Below are 13,368 nucleotides of genomic sequence, written 5' to 3' on the forward strand. Positions count from 1 at the left end.
AGCGTATTCAGAAAATCCAGAACTGCTGTTTGAGACTTATTTTTGGCATAAAAAGCAGGCAGAGAATTTCCCATAAAATTAAAGAAATTGAATGGCTCAAAAATAATTGAAAATATCTCCCAACTCAGAGCAAAAAATAAAATTCTCACAGCGTCATCATGCAACCTAGCGGTTTCATGACCTAAAGGAATCACTGCCCTCACAATTGAAAATAAATTATAAAAAGGGTTCCTATCTTCTCTCTCTCTCTCTCTCTCTCTCTTTTATCTTTTTTTTTCTGTTGCTTTTCTCTCGTCTACTTGTTTACTGGTACTAATCAGTAAGTATATTTTAGTTTTAAGTTTAGTTTGTAGTAAGGGTTTGAGTGGAAGACCCGTTTTTCTGTTCCTGGTGTTGAAAGAAAACTGAACTCACACTTTTTATTTACCTAGCTTTTTTTTAATTGAAACTTAATATTGTTTGTGAATTTGTGGTGAATAATAAACGTATTATTATAATTATTATTATGGTTCATTTACAAAAATTTATTGATATAAACAGATAAGTTACATCTGTGGGTGGTCCCCGAACATAAATGCCATTGCTGGTGTTCGCTTAGCGCAACAATGAATGTGGAATATATCTGAAAGGCTAAACCCCTGCAAGTAATAGCTTTTAATTGTAGTTTACTGGGTAAACCAGATTCGAACTGTAGGCAATTAATAGGTTCCCGTAAATACTTGGTGTGTATACAGGCGCTCCTAGATATACACATGCCGACAGCAAATCTCTAACACATGCCCTAAAAATTTTAGTTCCATCCAGCTCTTTGAACTGTTTTCTAACGGAAAGCCATGAACGTTTTAAGAGTTCCGCTGAGAGCGAGTACTGAGGATTTTATGTGTATTAACTATTTTATGGGGGTGATAAAATTCTACGATAAACAATAGCTCATTTTCACAGACGAGTCCATTATCAATTTTTGGTGTGTCGCTGTAAGTGTTTATGACATTTTATTATCATTCCATCTTCCGGTTTCCCAGATTAACTTTCATGTTAAAGAGACTCATTCGAATGGCAAATAAATCAGAGGACTCGGTCTTGTCTATAATTCTTACAGCTAGAATGATTCTTCTTTTCTTTGGCCTACCTAATAGACCAATGCAAAAAATAGTTGGAAAGAAAAAAATGCTGTTTTTATAACGATAAAAAGAAAATGAAGGCAATGTCGGGTACAAGGAATTAAATGGGATCAATGTTTAGGGACAGAAAATAATTTTTCATGATTTCTATTGAAACTACACTGGTAAAAATTTTTCCACCGGTACCGGTGGCAATTTAATTACCGCACATATTAGCGAGAAATTACTTTCGTGTGTGATCTCACATTCCATGCGGAATATTGTTTTGTAATTCTACCCCGAAGAAAAGTGTGGAATTTTTCAGTGTAATTTTTCATTTTGAGTGTACTTTTGCGTTGAAATAAAACTTTATAGGGTAAATTTGCGATATAAATTTATATCGAGATATTACACTCTTCACAGAATTTTACAGTAGAATTTTACACTTTTATATAATTTCACAGTGGAATTCTATAGTCTGATAAAATTTTACATTGTAATTTTTCATTTACGGGTTATATTACCTTGGGATATTCCGTTGTAAGAAGGTCCGTATTCAGAGTAGTTTTGAATACACTATATATACCTATACATACCTCAATTGGATGTTGACTCTTGACTCTTAAGTGACCATTTTTCCTCATAATTTAGATAATTGAATGCACAAGACATATTACACATTGATATATTAAAAAAAATATGTATATACAAAATAAGTTCATATACATTCTTGAAATGAAATTCTACAAAACATTTTTTTTCATTTTCAAAAAAGTCAAATAACAGTACAAAATAAAAAAAACATTCTTCAAATTAACACATTTTCTTTCTTGCTCATGGTGGTATTATCCTAAAAGAGAAATAAAATATCATCAAATGAATAGGTTTAGAAATCTAAAAACACAGTAGGTTGACGAACACACATTCCTAGAGAAAAACTACTACTAGTTTGAATTCAATATTAATATTTCTCAAAAATTTTTGATACATATTCAACCGTTTAAATATAAAATTTGATTTTTCCAAATGTTTTCCAACATTTTCTGAAATTTAGCAAATATAGCTATAATGATATGGTATGAAGTGGTGATGAAGTGTTTTGTTCACCTCTTCAACAGAAACAAAAAGGTCCTAAAGTGTTTCTCGATTCCTTCAATTTCAACTTGCCTTCCATCGCAAAAATGTTTTCAAGTTCAATAATAAGAATCACAAATCCTCAAATTTATCCAAAATTATGAGAGATACGAATAAAACGTTCAGATATTTTTTAGGTGAATGAAATTACGATTTAACATTGTCCGATATTTGCAACCACCAATACGAAACTTTATTTCTCATCGAAATTCATTTTTAAAATGGATAGTGCATACGGCGTTACTGATAATTCACGCCACTGCCATCGAGTATATCTCTTCCATATACCATTCAGTAATTATCACAAACATTTTCAAATATATGTTCTGTAATTATTTGAAAATCAGTTAAAATATGTTGTACTATTCCATACAGTATGAAATAATTCGCGATGTGAGGTTAGGATATACTTGTAATAAAACAACACTCTATAATGCATAACGAGAAAATTCAATGAATTCATCTGTTTATTGGACTAGTTATTGAAATTTTACAAGAAATGTACTCACCTTCTTTACTTATTTTCACCAACAAAAATATTCTAATGCACACGTCAGACAAACCGATGCGCTTCTGTAGACAAGAATGAACTATACAATAATCACTCACAAATAAAAGCGTAATTTTACATTCGATAAAGAGATGGCGAAAATTTACATTTCACTAAGGGGGAATACCCATCGTCCAGTTAGTTCTTCTCTTCACATGAAATAATACGTTATGATTTTACACATATATTAGATGAATAATTCTCAATGAAAAGTACATTCCCTACTGAAATTACGCTCGGGGATGTGAATTATTCAATAGAGAAAGTATATTTTCAATAAAACTGAAGTAATTTTCTTCGTTCGAAATGAAAATTCCGAGGTAAATTTCAATCAATTTTCCCGGTGTAGGCTCTCTACTGAAAGAGGTAAAAAAGTTCCATGCCAGAAAACTGTACACACCTCAACAACTGTTGATGCTTTATAAAGCTCAGATCAGACTTTTTTTGAAGTATTGTTCTGATGTATGGAGCTCCACCCCCAAACATACCCTGAAGCCATTCGCCTTGTTGGAGACACACAGATGCAGCCTCTCAAACATACGTCATTTTTATGTAATTAACATTTTTAAAAATATGCAGCTAGTGAATCGTGATAACTGAAGGTTGAACGGATCACGCAACATTTTCACGTCCACTGAATAATCCACAGGGTGCACAAAAACTAGGGTCCAATAAGTGAATGAGAAATATTAAAAATCTCAACTTTTTCAAATGGGAACCCCCATATTTTTCCTCGAGGTTCAATTCTATTATGAAAATAAGCCCTAGTTATGATACACTTCCCTATATACGATAGTAGGCTGCTATCCATCTTTCAACACAATGTTTGGTGACAAATGAAATAAAGTTGTCTATTGTCAGATTCGTGCTCTCAGAAGGTACAATATGGCTCGTGCTGGTTATGATAATCAAGATTTCTATAACTTATTGGTGATTTATGGCGAATGCAATAAGGTGTTAACAAAAACATGTGATGCTTGTGCTACAAGGTATCCAGAAAAACCGAAACCATCTCCAGATATCATTAGAAGACTTAATCCTCAATCTTACGAACGTTGGATCATTCGAAAGGAAAGTTATCAAAACTAAAACGGTGGTTGACTATGAAGATAATGCGATTACAGTGCTTGGGTACTTCACTGCTTTTCCAGAAGCATCTTTGAAAGATGCGGCAAGAGGTTTGGGATTGAATAAAATGTCCATGCAGAGAATATTAGCAAAACATAAATGGCATCCGTATTCTCATACTTTAGCCCATGGCCTGAAGCTATCCAATCATGAGAGAAGAATTAACTATGCGGAGTACTTCATTATGAAAAATCAAGAAAACGACCAATTTTTGAGGAATATTATATGGAGCGACGAAGTGAAATTTACCAAAAATGGGATATTCAACAAGCAGAATTCTCACTACTGGAGCGATACAAACCCGCATTCAGTTCGGGGACGTCAATTTCAAGACCGTTGGAATTTCAATGTTTACTGCGCTGTTAAAGACGACGCAATAGTGATGCTTCACTTCTATGACGAAAATTTAAATGGCATCAGGTAGCTATGTAATAAACATTCATAGCATCTAGAAAATACATAACAAACCAACAGGTATTTTTATTTTCAAGTGAACGATACCTAGATATTTTAAAAAATCTCGATACGGATCATTTGGAAAAACTGACGCTCGCCGAACATCGAAAAATTTGGTATCAACATGATGGAGCACCTCCACATAATCATCAGATGGTGAAGATGTATTTGGAAGAAACTTATTACGACCAGTGGTTTGGAACCGACGGTCCTCAATTATGGCCACCACGATCGCCCTATTTAACTCCAATGGATTTTTTATTTGGGGTTATATAAAAAACGAGGTGTATTCTAACACGCCAACAACAGAAGAAGATTTTCAGCAGGGAGTTCGTACTGCTTTCAACTCTATTCCACCGGACGTGATAAGACGAGCAGTAGGAGACGTCATACGGAGAAGTGTAAAATGCTTTGAAGTTGGAGGCAATGTATTTGAACATTTGTTGCTATAAAAAAAGCGGTTGACAAAAGTGTCACATGTTCTTGTTTAGCATTGAAACTAAATTTGAAATTGTTGTTTATTCTAATCATGATTTTTGTCTTAAATATGGGATTATTTTTCACGAGATATTCAATGAAAACTAGGCAACAAACAAATTTCATCGGACAAAAATGGGGGGTAAAAACGTAAATCCTCGCGTGATAATAACTTCTATTGCGGAATATCACCAAAATTATAAGTTTTGGGTATAGGGAAGTGTATCATAACTAGGGCTCATTTCCATAATAGAATTGAAACTCGAGGAAAAAAATGGGGGTTCCCATTCGAAAAAGTTGGGATTTTAAATTTTTTCCATTCATTCATTGGACCCCAATTTATGCACACCCTGTGGATTATTCAGTGGACGTGAAAATGATGCGTGATCCGTTCAACCTTCAATTATCACGATTCACTAGCTGCATATTTTAAAAAATGTTAATTTACATGAAAATGACGTATGTTCGAGAGGCTGTATCTGTCACTTTTTCTGAAAAAACTCGAATAACTCGAAAACGGTTCCTTTTGGATACAGAGTATGATACATGAGTTAGAATCTAAATCATGGGAAGAATTCAAAAATGAGGTGAAATAGAGGGTGTGCCATTAAAAATAACAATGATGACGAAACGTTATCTCAACGAAAATATTTCAGTTGAATTCTCCGTTAGTTCTTCATCCATCCTATCAATTTTCAGAATCGCCCTACTTTCAGTTTTCTATATATAGATCGCGTTAACTCGTCACGATATACCCTGTATAATCTCCAGCGATTCGACTCCAATGTGAATCGCTACTTTCGCACAGGCACCGCTCTTAAAGCGCCTTAAGGATTTCCCTGTGCTGCTTGTGTTTCGTCCTTTAAAAAATAGATATTTTTGAATAAGTTTCCATGAAATTACGTAGGAAATACCTAATTTCCGTGAAATAAAATCAAAAGAAAAAATGATTCCTCAAAATTTCATTTGGTGTGAATAAATGGTTCCATCTGAAGTTGTAGATCTTTTTAATCCTACAGCTTGAAGAGGTATAGTTTCGGTGTTCACTCCATTCCATTCCTCTATAGTTGGATTCATTTTTAAGTAAATTAAATTTCCCGTTTTAATCACCGTTATAATCGAGTTTGAAAGCCGGGGATTTTTGAAATTTCTTCCTGACGTTTCGCTGGCGCGAGTGGCAAGCTTCTTCAAAGGTTTAACCATCATGGCTTGCTGTCCGATGACTAACTTTTAGGCTTCGTAAAGCGTATTTGCCTTATCAGTTGTATTGGTACTTGTATTTGTACCTGTACTTGTACTTGCACTTGTACCTGTACATGAACCTGGAACATTAACAATCTTGCTGCCTGTTGTCATTCTGTCGTTGTTCTAGAATTCCTTAAAATGGGGTTCCATATTCGCTGGAGGTTCACCGCTTCTTCTCTTCTGTTGAAATTATCCGTGTGTTTGTGGATCTCTATTGCCTCCCGGACCAGTCAGCTATAGTATTCCTGACAACAGGCAGCAAGATTGTTAATGTTCCAGATTCCAGTAGTACGACTAATTACAGGACTTATTATTTATTGTCCTGAAAAAAAATGACATGACATATGACGTTACATAAATAAGTGCCCCACATTGGGCGCCAGTCGACTCCGAAAGTTACAAAACCGAATGAGTGTTGATTGAAATGAACTTTTTTGCTAACCAGGCCTCACTACTTGCACGAACTGAGAACTACCGAGGTGTAACCTGCAGGGATTCGACGATATACAGTTCGAAGCTCATGAAGGATTACCAGAAGGTGGTCTGTTGCAAATATTCGACTTAAGTCTATTTTTTCATTAATGTTCGATCTCACAGACGGCGTCTTTGTAAAAAAAGCTGTCATAGGCTATTCATACTTAGGTTTGTCCTTTAAGATAAGATGAGACCTACAATGCAAGCGTGGTCCAGCTTAGCACCACTGGTGAGTCCTACGGCGAGTTGAAACACTACTGTCATCAATGTTGGCTATAAATCAATGCTGATATTTTGCGGATGTGGATATAGAAGGGAACATCTAACCATACTTGCAATGATGTTGTTTCTAAAAAAAATAATAACAATAACAATATGCAAAGCTTATGATGCCATTAATTACCGGTGGCGAAAATTATGACCTCGCCAAGGTTTTGGGAAAGTACATTTTTTCATATTTGTGAGTTGGTTTTCAGGTCCGAATGTATATTTTCAGTTTTACCTTTCACTTCATTTTTCGCCACTTGAAAATTGATAAGTAGTAAAACTTATCTGCTTCAACTTTCACGTTTTTATCATGTAATGGTTGTACCTTCGTTATTCATTAATATGAGGAAACTTTTCTTCTCTCAAAACATGAAGTAAATTCTTTTGGAGTGGAAACCCGGTAGTTAAGCTATTATTCAATTATTGAAATTTATTTCATGGTCCAAGTATGATGATATGGGTTAATTAGGGGTCTCTCAATGGGCACATAAACTGTATCAATGTGAGTAATCAGTAGATTGGAAAGTTGGAGCAGGACCCCACCTTTCCAAATTATGTATAGCGGACTACTGAACTCTAAGGCTATCATTTATATTATGTTATAGAAACACGTGGAATGTTCTTGTAATAATGACATATTATTAGATCCTCAAGGTTTCGCTTCAAAACTGACCTTATTCAGATAATGTCTACTTGTTCTTTGAATCAGACGAATTTTTGTGATATATTTACTAATACATTTGAGATTGCCAGTTATCTTTGATAACCTTGCATCCACTTTTAGCGCAAAAGCTTGAGTTCAAACAAAGTCGATGTCTGTTTATTACAATAAACAAACATTTCTTCTTAGAAAGTGTTAGGAAAATTGGTAAATTGGTGATGTCGGGAAAAGGGAGCAGATGAGCTGAAAAGTTCATAGACTAACCCACAGATGGCGCCACTAGGATTACTACATGGGTCAAAAATTCTCGGGCCGAACACATAGATGGCGTTAGTCTTATTCCATTCACCGCTCTTTCAGTTAATACTAACCTTCTACCGATAAGTTTATGAGTTATTGTGCTAAGAGTGACATTACTTTTATTTTCAAAACAATTTATCACAAACAATTTCGTGTTTTAATTTTACACTGCTTCTTGTTGGGAAAAAATACCGTTCAAGCGAAGCAATGGTTTGAAAAGTGTTATAATCCGCTCTATCAGAAACAACAATTAAACGTTGGTTTGCTGACTTCAAATGTGGTCGTAGAGACAACTTGAAAAAAGCTTAGGTTATTACTCAAATTTTATGTATATTAATATGATAATAAAAGGAAAGGTTATTTATCAATAAAATCTTTTATTGAATACTTTGTGTATGTACATATTATATTATATCTACCATAGGCCAATTGTTACTTTTGTAAGATTAAATGATGATACTAATAAGGTACATACACAAAATTGGCATCATCATTTTCAAGCCATGTTTCACATAATGAAATAATTGTATAGTTGTAATTTTTTTTAGATGGCATGTTAGCTCATAATAAAGGGTAGAAAATCGCCAAAATTACTTTATCTTCATTTATTGAATGTACACCATCTCTAGGTAATAATAACTCCGTTCTCCAATTACTGAAGGTATTAAATAATTCGAGGTAAACTTGTGTTATGATGACGTGACATTCCGCTCACGACACTACTCCAGCACGACCGACCCAACGAAATTTAGGGTCCACGCGAGATACTTCTCCCCATTGCTCCGTGGTCGCCATCGCTCGGCCGTTACGTTACGTTACTAAGCGGTTTACCCTCCCATAAGAAGTTATCACTTCAAAATAACACGTTTTCTTTCTTAGGTCCGGGACTTTTCACCCCAGGTGTTAATCCATATGATTTTTAGTTAACTCTAACCTTCAAAAGACACGTTTGAACTGTAACGAATCTGAAGCCGGCCCTGACCGATATCTCAGCCAGCAAACACATGACTCACCGCGAACCGCCGCGAAAAGTATAGATGAGTACCAAAACCCCTGGAGGAATCTAGAGCGATCGTTACCAATATAAAAGGACGGCTTCCCGTTCAGAGAGGGGGTATGAATTCAGAAAGCGAATCGAGCGGTAAACAAAAAATTCCAACAGTGAAGATAAATTAAGCGTTAGTTCCTAAATGTTGAATATACATTAGTTGTGATAGTGAAATATTGTTAAAAATAAATTTGTTTAAGACAGTTAATTCTTTGATTCGTTACAATACATTTCACAGCTGTCGGACTATTAGTTTGTGGGATAGAACATTTTTGAGTGAAACAACTTTTATTCACAAAACCTCAATATGTATTCGCTATATGATACGTACACAATATCATTACAATAAATACATTTGTTGTGAACGGAGTGGCATCAAAATTTTTTAGGAAACATGTTGTTCCATCCGACAAGTTGTTGGAATTATGTGGGGGACAGATTTCGTTCTTGAATGTACATCTTGTCACTGAGATAATACTGAACGTTGTCAATATTTACTTAAGATGCCGGAGCTTGTCTGTGTGTACTCAAGAATTATTTGAAATTTCAAAAAGAAATATTTGTTCTGAAGAAGGCTTCAATGGATAACACAACAGTTTTCGAAAGAAAGTAATTAGGACCGATACACTAAAATGCAATGTCTAGTCACAACTCTTATTTAAGCGTTTAAAATGGAATGTTGATTAGTTGTAGGTTTTTTAGGAATCCCTGAGAAAATAAAAATCCAGTTGAAAGCTCATAAAACATGGTATGAAATGCAATCTGTCGGAACAGGTGAATTAATAATGAATTATTAATGACAAACGGAAAAATACATTGAAACTTCGTGGCGAGGTGAATGAAAATTAGGATTAGCCCGGCCGAAATCCCAGAACTGAATGAATGCCTCTGCTAAAATTTTTTCTCAAGTCATTTTCGAAAATAATCAGCACTGACAATATGGTCAGGGTCATAAATATATTCGACAAGCGTCTACCACTTGGGCCCTCGTTTTAATCCATCAAAGTGTCAACAATGAAACATCCCAAGTAGCTTTATTCTAAATATTCATATGTTTTTGGCAACAACAGTTGGGTCGGAGAGAATAGAGTATTTCAATGATTCGCAATGAAAAACTACAAACATACTGAGTAAAAATAAGAAAAAAAGAATTAACATAAAAAACCCAAGCAGATGGATATTTTGTACGACTGCTAGATAATGAGTTATGAAAAGTTAATTTTCTAACAAGAATTTATAATACAAAAATAAAAATCAATAAAGAAATGAAATGTTTCTAAACTAAATTGTTAAAGTACCTGGCAACAAACACAGTAGAACCTTCATTAGAGAACCGTCCGAGAAAAGAACCGAAGAACTACTTCAATATAGTAGGGATCGGCTCAGAATAATTACAGGGTTACTAATCGGTCATTGTCCGCTTAGAGGACACCTGAATAAAATGGGGTTGTACGACGGAGACCTCAGCTGCAGATTATGCAACGAAGGGATAGAAACAGCTCTACACATCTAATGCGAATGTGAGGCACTGAATCACAGAAGGCAGGCAATATATGGACGTACAAAATTACGTCCAGATGAACATCTAACACGGAACCTGTACAAACTAGTACAGGGAACGAGACTGATGGAATGGGTGTCATGAGAAGATTGGAGAATAAACTCAATAAGCCCAAGAGCTGCAGTGTTTTCTGGAGACTTGGACTAAATGGACAAGTCAGACAGCTCCCAAAAGGGACCAAAAAAAAACTAAATAGATGTAGGAATAACCCTACAAATCCTGTTTTTACGTTCGTAAAAATTTGCTGGAAATAATTTCTGTAAAATTCCGCTTTTGCGGAGCATAATAGGGATGTTTAAAAAGTGATAATAGAAACAAACACACAGTTTGCAATGAATATTTTTCAATTACACGATTATTGGATTAGTTTATGCTGGGAAATGTATTTCAAGAATATGTTCAGTTTTTGAAAAGCAAGGCGGCCTTGACGCTGAAGTGAAACTTATTTCCTTTTCAAATAACGGCCCTTTTCATTTATAATATGTAACAATGTCACTAAAAAAAGTTTTTCAAGAAATATTTGTTACTTAGTTTGAAAAAAAAAGACTTTTATTCAATCACAAATCAAATAAAATTTACAGAACGTAAACTGACTTATGTAAAGTAAATTAGTTTATGTATTTCATTAGTTCGGACTTCCATTGCCTAATATGATATAAATTGATTTGAAATTCCTGAAAGTATCTGTGAGAAATGAAATATATTAGCTGAAAAATAACAAATATATTAAGCAAAAAACTGAAATTACAATGAAATAAAATATAAGCAACAACCACAAAAAAATTGAACTATTAACATGACATGAAAATAAAAAAATTAAATGAAAATTGAAATATTCCAAACTAAGTTACTTCACGACGTTCCGATTGTTAGTATCCGCAATAGTCTGTGATAACTGGACTTATTTGACGAGTCATCCTAATTTCATTCAGGTTTGGAGACCAGCTCCCCTACCCTTTTGGCTGATCATTGGCCTTGAGAGGGACCAATGGGTACATGACTGATGGATGACGGCATGAAGTCCTTAGACATCAGTGCCGCCCTTCACGGGGTACCCCTACCTGGCTGGGTATGACGGATGAAAAATCTATTCATCCTTTAACGGGGGACATGAGGGCCTCATTCGACAGTGTCGGGGCCTTCTATATCGGGAGGGGTCCTCTACAGCATAATCTGTGGCTTCCCTAACTAACTTATTCTCTTATTTCTTATTTCTCCGAGATCTGACTATTTATAGTTCATTCGCTTTCACCTATCCCCTCTCTCCGCTTCATCGGTTTTAGCGGGAGCTGACCGTTGGCGAGAGTTGGTCGTGTTCCGCCTGATTAGAGGTTTCCATTTGTTACGTATCTCTACGCTAACTTGGCTAAATGCGTTGTTGGACAACACATATGCGGCTTCTTTGCATTTTCTCCTAAACCAATGTTCCTCCTTGTGGATGATTTCATCTTCAGCCCACTTGATGTGTCCAAATATGCTCTGCTATTTCGGATTCGCTGGTTTCTCCTCGCTGTGTGTGTTTCTTGTGCTTGGCAATGCGTACTTTCATTGGCCTCTTAGTTTCACCGATGTATGATTCTCCGCAATTCTTGGAATGCATTTGCCGTATACCCTGCGAGTGCGCAGGTTTAAATAAAGGGAAATGTTTTGCAACTAGGAATCTAAATTTTCAAATAAAAAGTTGGGGTCTGCTGCGAAGACGTCGTATTCTACTTCTAAGGGTCACGGTATAAAAATGATTTGCCATTATTGATTCACGAGCATTGCAAACGATTTTTCATTCGAATAGTAGATATAACGCTCTCAATATTCCTTTCCAGTTTTTAGCGAAACGTTTATTGAAATGCAGCAAAACCATTCGAATCGACAGCACAGAACAAATATGTTATAAATAGCCATTCAGAACACTATTTATCTTTCCTCGCCATGTCAATGGACATACTGATTTATTGTGTACAAAGACTTGGCATGTTTTAAAGGATTCTGCTGAATTGTATGCTTCGAATGGAAACACTGGGTTATGAAAAACCAAACTTGAATTTAGAGATTGTGTTTCTCTCGAGATATAGGACCTCCCAGTTGAATACAACATACGTGGACTGTTGAAAAAATGAATGAATGTTTAAATTTCATGGGCCACGTATATTAAATTACCGATTTTTTATTTTTTATATTAGTACATTCGCCTAGAACTTATGTTCACAGTTACAGTTGTACAGGATGTTCAGTTAGTTGGTGAAAGGCACTATCACAGAAGTTACTGAGGATGTAGCTTTCGCATCACGATAATGCAACCGCACTCGTTATTGTTTGTTGATAATTTGTTAGCCAAAAACAATTATTCATCAGTCAGCGTATTCACCAGATTTGACCCTCTGCGACTTTCAATTGTCCCCAAGATTTTTAGAGACCTATGAAACGCTGGCAAAAGTGTACTATATCTGAGGGGGACTACTTCGAAAAAGATAAAGCAAATATTTCGAATTGAAAGCTTCACCTCTCTCAATGATACTACATATCAGGATCCTGCAAATATCTGTCTGAACACAACTACTTCCTGTGTTAATACCACGGTGAACATTGAAAATTAATCTGGTAATCTGATAATTAACTGCCGTCCAAGACATGAGCTGTTCCGACTACAGTGAAACAGTAATAAGCATACATAGTTTTCAAAAATTTCAGAAGTAGACAATCCATACCGAAGACGTACTTCGCGAGTCGAAAAGCAACCTTTGAACCACTCAGAATTTTCTATAACGAAGGTTGGCAAGTGATTTCACACCTATTAGTTATGAGAACAACTCTAGCACCGTAGGTGAAGCTAGTGTACAACAAAACACGTGTATAGTAAAACTGTTTAGCGAAAATCTCACTTTTGTGAGTGAGATTATGGATTTTCATCAATTTTCGGCCGATTTCACCACATATCTTAGAACACATGGTTAAAAGCAATAACATTGGAAT

At 35.3% G+C, this 13,368-nt stretch overlaps 1 protein-coding gene across 3 annotated transcripts in view; it reads left to right on the forward strand.

The window, feature by feature from the left end:
* The window catches only part of LOC111515782 (tyrosine-protein kinase-like otk), a 226,507-nt gene that overhangs the window by 172,467 nt on the left and 40,672 nt on the right, over nucleotides 1–13,368 (forward strand). The gene's annotated exons all lie outside the window — the stretch shown is intronic.

Source organism: Leptinotarsa decemlineata, unplaced genomic scaffold (assembly GCF_025532065.1).
Source record: "Leptinotarsa decemlineata unplaced genomic scaffold, Ldec_3_MD MMD2_tig00026328_RagTag_RagTag, whole genome shotgun sequence".
Classification (NCBI taxonomy): Eukaryota; Metazoa; Arthropoda; class Insecta; order Coleoptera; family Chrysomelidae; genus Leptinotarsa; species Leptinotarsa decemlineata.